The 7,500-nt window shown below is 44.3% G+C and overlaps 1 protein-coding gene across 1 annotated transcript in view; it reads left to right on the top strand.

The window, feature by feature from the left end:
- The window catches only part of rimbp2 (RIMS binding protein 2), an 81,437-nt gene that overhangs the window by 29,653 nt on the left and 44,284 nt on the right, over nt 1-7,500 (top strand). Inside the window, 1 exon segment of the mRNA XM_035536251.1 lies at nt 5,151-5,240. The gene's annotated coding sequence lies outside the window, so the exon portion shown is untranslated.

Below are 7,500 nucleotides of genomic sequence, written 5' to 3'. Positions count from 1 at the left end.
TTAGAAAATGCATCTGTAAATATGCTTAGAATTGTGTGCAGTGTTTTGCAAAAAGTGTCTGTTGAGTGAGAATCACATGCCAGTGTTCATTAAAGATGTGGCTCCTTATTACAGTTTTTCTTAAATCAGGGTCCAGTACTCATTACCCACTGGCCAATCAGCAAGGTCCAGCATGAATGTTACAGAAGACCTGATCAGCTGGAATGTGTGTGATGCTTTCACCGCTAACTGCAGAATACACTTACTTTTTGCTGACTTTAGTAGCCCGACATTGCAATTTTGTTTGTTTTGTTACATTTTTGTTGGGCTAAAAATATATTTGTGTCCCACAGCACTGTGCTCATGTTAATGCAAAATGGTATTGAAAGTGTGTGTGTGTCTGTATGCATGTCTGTGTGTCTGTGTTTGTACATATGTGTGTGTGTGTGTGTGTGTGTGTGTCTGTGTGTGCATGCGTGTGTCTCTGTGTGTGCATGTCTGTGTGTATCTTTGTGCGTCTGTGTGTGTGTACATGCGTGTGTGTGTGTGTGAGTGTGTGTGAGTGTGTGTTTGAGTGTGTGTGTGTGCATTTTTTTTTTGTGTGTGTGTGTGTGTGTGTCGGTCGGCAGGACTGTCAGTGCAGGAGTCAGCAGTCTAAATGTTGCTCTCTGCTGGAACTCTTTGCTGAAACCACAGGAGGCTTTATTTTCACTGTAATGACTGCAAAACCACTTTTACACACACACACACACACACACACACACGCACGCACACACACACACACAGTAAAACTCAAAAATAAATAACAAAAATAAATAACAAACTTTTTTTGAGTGGTTTTATATATATATATATATATATATATATATATATATATATATATATATATATATATATATATATATATATATATATATAAACTCTCACCAGAGTACCTGTAACATGAATGTAGATGGTTTGGATATAATCACAGTCAAGTTTACTCACAAGTGGAACCTCAAACCAACCTTAATCTCAACCCAACACCTCAACCTAATCCTAACCCTAATCTCAACCTTATCCTCAAACCCAAACCTAATCCTAACCCTCATCCTGACCCCTCCCCTAACCAAAATGCTGAAATCTTCTTATAGTATATGTTTTTACTATACTTTGGCATCCAGGTCTGCCTGCGTCAGCCTAGTTGGCCAGGCTGTGAAGTGCCTCTGCTGATGCTCACATCCCAGTCTTTAGGGTGGACAGACTGCCAGTTTGCTGATGCATAGTTCCAGTCTAGGGCCAAACAGCACTGACGTTTGTGGATTCTCTCCAAAATGTGCTTGTTCCCATTGGTTCTAATTTGGCTGCATCTGATGGTTTGGGAGAATATGTCATTGTCTTGGAGCTCTTTGGCGATTGTAATATCAATGGGTTTCAGCTCACTGAGCCTCAGGACTAGCTGGTTTAGGGGACTCCATTCTACATTCAACTTGTGTAATCTCTCTCGCTCTCTCTCTCTCTCTCTTCACTCCTCTATCTGATAGACCTATGCAGCCATGTGGAAGCAAACATTACAGGAAAACCCACGTACATGCTTTGTCTCTCTGTTACACAGATAAGCACATGCACACATACACACGCGCCCGCGTGCGTACACACACGCACACACACACACACACACACACACACACACACACACACACACACACACACACACACGCATGCTAAGCCAGAGTGTACAATACGATACACTTTTTCTATAAGCTGTATCAGTATGTACTCAATCTTAATTATTTATTGAAGATCACAGACTCAGCTATAGGAGCATGAGTGAAAGTAAGAGACTAAAGCAAATGATCATGACTGAACAATATATCACGCACTGTGTTACTGTCCTTCAGTAGTGTAGACCAGTCCTGAACAATAAATCACTTTTGTAATACTAACTTTGAAGAAGAAGACTTCAATATCCAAATGAGCCCTCTAACAAATTTGTGCGTGTGTGTGTGTGTGTGTGTGTGTGTGTGTGTGTGTGTGTGTGTGTGTGTGTGTGACGTTCCAGACGAGGGTTCTATTATTTGTTTAGGTGAATGCCAGTAATCACATGATATATCACATCAGTGTGTTTTTTTATTACATGTCATATCACAGAGGCGGTATGCAGTCATTTTATCACAGTGTAGCATTTTTGCCGATGATTTCTAGCATGTGGTACAGCACCAGTGTCAGTGAGCATGCCCAGTAAGCTGATATGATTAGGGCTGAGTAGGTGGACAGGATGCAGGAGGGCGGGGGGGTGACTCCGCAGTCGCTTGCTCAACACAACAGATTGTCTGGTCTCAAAGGTCAGACACACTGATTTCCTGGAAGCGCCTTCCATCCATTACCCCTGCTCTCCGACTGGACCAGTTCCATGCAATGGGGCATCCAGAGAGTGCCTGACTTTAAAAAAAAAAAAATACAAACAGCATGATCTTGTATAGTGAATAACAAGTTTGACGTACATGAGAATTGTGAGTGTGTTTGTGTGGTAGGGGGAGTATGTGTACCTGCCTAATTAGGGTTCAGAATTAATTAACTTGTTGATAATAATGTCCCTTTGGGATTATCGGTTGGATCTGTTTCTGTGCAGTCACCTTTGATCTGCTTCTTTGCGCTCAGCTGGCAATGCCTCAAAATGAACTGCTCTTTGAAAAGCTGCTACTCTCTGGTACAATATAGACTCCATTTTTGTGGGCAATGGGAAAGAAATGTGTGTGTATATATACATACAGAGAGAGAGGCCAGTTTAGCGCTGATCTGTGTAGTAATATCTTTGGGCATTATTTTTCCCTCGTCTATTTCTCTTACATATCTTTCACCCTCACTCTCTACCCTCTCTGAATCCCAGTCTATCCTGCGTTACACTGGATCAATGGGTCTCCAGTTGGATGCCAATGCAATCACGGGTTAGCGCAGGACAGACTGGCGTGGACTGCAGGCGATAGACGCAGGAGAAAATGGCAATGCGTTCACAACAAGAAAGAATGGAGGGGAATCCATTTCTTAGTCCTAGTATGGGCCTGACTTCTGTGTTGGCATGTGCATGTGCATATATGAATGGTGTGTGTGTGTGTGTGTGTGTGTGTGTGTGTGTGTGTGTGTGTGTGTGTCTGCTGCTATTATATTTTGGTTTTAATTTTTTTGTTTACTTAGCTTTACTACTCTCACATTCATCCAGTCTAAGTGGAAGCTTTAAGTGGACTTTACTGACTGGTCAGTCCTGGCTGAAATGGAGTGTGTCAATACTGTGCAGTATCTAGAGTGGAGTGTGTCAGTACTGTGCAGTATCTAGAATGGAGTGTGTCAATACTGTGCAGTATCTAGAGTGGAGCGTGTCAGGACTGTGCAGTGTCTATAGTGGAGTGTGTCAGTACTGTGCAGTATCTAGAGTGGAGTGTGTCAGTACTGTGCAGCGTCTTGGTTAGAGTGGAGTGTGTCAGTACTGTGCAGTGTCTTAGCTAGAGTGGAGCGTGTCAGTACTGTGCAGTATCTAGAGTGGAGTGTGTCAGTACTGTGCAGTATCTAGAGTGGAGTGTGTCAGTACTGTGCAGTATCTAGAGTGGAATGTGTCAGTACTGTGCAGTATCTAGAGTGGAGTGTGTTAGTACTGTGCAGCGTCTTGGTTAGAGTGGAGTGTGTCAGTACTGTGCAGTATCTTAACTAGAGTGGAGCGTGTCAGTACTGTGCAGCATCTAGAGTGGAGTGTGTCAGTACTGTGCAGTATCTAGAGTGGAGTGTGTCAGTACTGTGCAGTATCTAGAGTGGAGTGTGTCAGTACTGTGCAGTATCTAGAGTGGAGTGTGTCAGTACTGTGCAGTATCTAGAGTGGAGTGTGTCAGTACTGTGCAGCATCTAAAGTGGAGTGTGTCAGTACTGTGCAGTATCTAGAGTGGAGTGTGTCAGTACTGTGCAGTGTCTTAACTAGAGTGGAGCGTGTCAGTACTGTGCAGTATCTAGAGTGGAGTGTGTCAGTACTGTGCAGCATCTAGAGTGGAGTGTGTCTGTACTGTGCAGTATCTAGAGTGGAGTGTGTCAGTACTGTGCAGTGTCTTAACTAGAGTGGAGCGTGTCAGTACTGTGCAGCATCTAGAGTGGAGTGTGTCAGTACTGTGCAGTATCTAGAGTGGAGTGTGTCAGTACTGTGCAGTATCTAGAGTGGAGTGTGTCAGTACTGTGCAGTGTATAGAGTGGAGTGTGTCAGTACTGTGCAGCATCTAGAGTGGAGTGTGTCAGTACTGTGCAGTGTCTTGTCTAGAGTGGAGCACTTCGGTACTGTGCAGTGTCTACAGTGGAGTGTGTCAGTACTGAGCAGGTGCGAGCGGTGTTAGAGACGCTTCATGGATGTTGACAGAGTGAAATTAAGTTCCGTCCTCAACACTTAATCTCTCTCCCTGTCTGGAAAAAGACATGGTAGGAGAGAGAGAGCAGTGAGAGAGCGAGGGTGGAGAGAGAGAGCAGTGAGAGAGCGAGGGTGGAGAGAGAGAGCAGTGAGAGAGCGAGGGTGGAGAGAGAGAGCAGTGAGAGAGCGAGGGTGGAGAGAGAGAGCAATGAGAGAGCGAGGGTGGAGAGAGAGAGCAGTGAGAGAGCGAGAGTGGAGAGAGAGAGCAGTGAGAGAGCAAGGGTGGAGAGAGAGAGCAGTGAGAGAGCGAGGGTGGAGAGAGAGAGCAGTGAGAGAGCGAGGGTGGAGAGAGAGCTGATGGAGGGCGGTAAATCCACACTGCACTGAGGCTTATCCAATGATTTGGGATGTTACGCTAATTACACACAGCTATTAAAAGATGCAAGTGAATCATAAACGCCTGATGCAGCACTGAGGGTCTCTTTTCTCTTCTCTGTGTCATGACACATCAGTCCTCCCCCTTCCGTTTATCCAATGTCAAATGTCTCCTTCTCTTTCTCTCTCTTCTTTATCCCTTTTTAGTATGAATAATTCATTGGTCTGCCCCAACAGTGTGGGTATATGTAACCTGTCTGAGTATATGTACAGTGATGGTTTTCTGCATGTGTGTGTTTTTGTATGCTATACACACTTCACTCCTGAGGGCTCCTAAAGGCTTGGGCCTAATAATGTCTTCTTGCTATAATTTAGAAAAAAACCTTCTTTGTGTGTGTGTGTGTGTGTGTGTGTGTGTGTGTGTGTGTCTCATCAGGAGAGTGAGCTCCAGAATGTTCTGCAGGGAAAACCACTTTTAAATCCCCAGTTGTTGACCAATACCTGGAACATTGCAGAATATGAGCAGGTAAGTTTTGAGGGTTTTCCCACGGCTTGATAATGAATGCCTTGCTGTAAACACACACACACACACACACACACACACACACACACACACACACACACACACACACACACACACAATCTACTCACACCTTGTTGTTTTCTACTGGTGGTGATCATTTGTTCTGTGAGGGGCTCTAATGGTACTTTAGGCTGGAAGATTCTGCCTAATAAAGCAGAAAAGCCTGCTTCTCCGTGTCCTGTCATCCAATCAGATCCCTCCAGCTGCCACAGGGCAGTCTGGGGGTGGTCCTCCACTCTCTCTCAGGTGGATGAGGTTATCTTCACGTGTGTGTGTGTGTGTGTGTGTGTGTCCTACTCAGCTGTAAGCAGGGGGGAGTAGTAATATCCTCTCCCCTCACCTGGTAGATATTGGGTGATAATCCAGCGTGTGCGCGCGCGTGTGTGTGTGTGTGTGTGTCTGTGTGAGTTTGTCTTGTGATTTCTGTGTGTTTGAGAAGAAATGTAATATCCGGGACAGTCAGTCTGGTTTATATGGAACAGGGAGTTGGGTGTTGTCAGGTCGTTGTGTATATGTACTCAGATGGGGGTTCCTGCCATAAGCTGTCACTTAGCACTGCATGTAAATGTGTGTGTGAGTATGTCCGCTTGGCCTTTTGTTTCTGTGAGGATGTTTGTGTGGGAATACTGTAGGTATGTATGTATGCGTGTTTGTTTCTTTCTGTGTGTGCACGTGTGTGTGTGTGTGTGTGTGTGTGTGTGTGAGTTTGTGTGTGTGTGTGTGTGTGTGTGTGTGTACGTGTGGTGTACAGTCATGGCCAAACATTTTGAGACTAGCACAAATTTTGGTTTTCACAAAGTTTTTATGGTGGCAATTTGCATTGACTCTTGATTATGAAGAGTAATGAGATGAATTGCAATTAATTGCAAAGTCATTCCTTGCCATGAAAATTCCTTTATTCACAAAACTTACTGCATTCCAGCCACTGCATCCATAAAATGGCTTGCTAACATCATTTCAGTGATCTTCTCCTTAGCTCAGGAGAAAGTGTTAACAAGGACAAGGCAGCAGGCATTACACTGTCAGGCTGGTTGCTTTAAAAGGGTGGTGGTGCTTGAAGTTTTCTTCTGTTAACCATGGTTACCTCCAAGGAAACACGTGCAGTCATCATTGCATTGCTTTAAAAGGGCTTCACAGGCAAGGACATTGCTGCTTGTAAGATAGCACCTAAATCAACCATTTATCGAATCCTCAAGAACTTCAAGGAGAAGTTCTTCAGTTGCAGTGAAGAAGGATTCAGGGCACCCAAGAAAGTCAAGCAAGCGCCAGGACCGTCTCCTAAAGAGGATGCAGCTACAGGATCAGGTCACAACCAGTGCAGAGCTTGCTCAGGAATGGCAGAAGGCAGGTGTGAGTGCATCTGCACACGCAGTGAGGCGAAGGCTTTTGGTGGATAGCTTGGTGTCAAGAGGGGCAGAAAAGAAGCCACTTCTCTCCAAGAAAACCATCAAGGACACACCGACATTCTGCAGGAAGTACAGGGATTGGACTGCAGAGGACTGGGGTAAAGTTATTTTCTCTGATGAAGCCCCCTTCAGTTTGGGACATCTGGACAAATACTTGCCCAGAGAAGAAAAGGTGAGCACTGCCATGAGTCCCGTGTTATGCCAACAGTGAGGCATCCTGAGGCCATTTATGTGTGTGGTTGCTTCTCATCCAAGGGAATGGGTTTGTTCAAAATTTTGCCTAAGAACACTGCCATGAATAAGGAATGGTATCAAAATATCCTCCAAGAGCAACTTCTCCCAAAGATCCAGGAGCAGTTTAGTGAGGAACAATGTTTTTTCCAGCATGACAGAGCACCATGTCACAAGTCAAAAGTGATAACCAAGTGACTTGGTGAACAAAACATTAAAATGTTGGGTCCATGGCCAGAAAATTCCCCATATCTCAATCCCATTGAGAAACTTCGGTCAATGCTCAAAAAGAGGGTGCACAAACAAAAACACACAAACTGATCAACTCCAAGCATTGATTAGGCAAGAATGGGTTGCCATCAGTCAAGATTTTGCCCGGAAGCTGATATCCAGCATGCCAAGGCGAATTGCAGAAGTCTTAAAAAAGAAGGGTCAACACTGTACATATTACATCTTTGCTTCAACTGAATATATTTGTCACTAAAAAGTAAAAAAAAAAAAAAGGATCTAAAAAAAAACGGAGGCAGTAAACAAAACTTTTATGTCAGTTTCAAAACTTTTGGCCA

The sequence above is a fragment of the Electrophorus electricus genome, chromosome 18, assembly GCF_013358815.1.
Source record: "Electrophorus electricus isolate fEleEle1 chromosome 18, fEleEle1.pri, whole genome shotgun sequence".
Lineage (NCBI taxonomy): Eukaryota > Metazoa > Chordata > Actinopteri > Gymnotiformes > Gymnotidae > Electrophorus > Electrophorus electricus.
The sequence above is the reverse complement of the archived record's forward strand: the minus strand, read 5'-3'. Positions and strand labels throughout refer to the sequence as shown.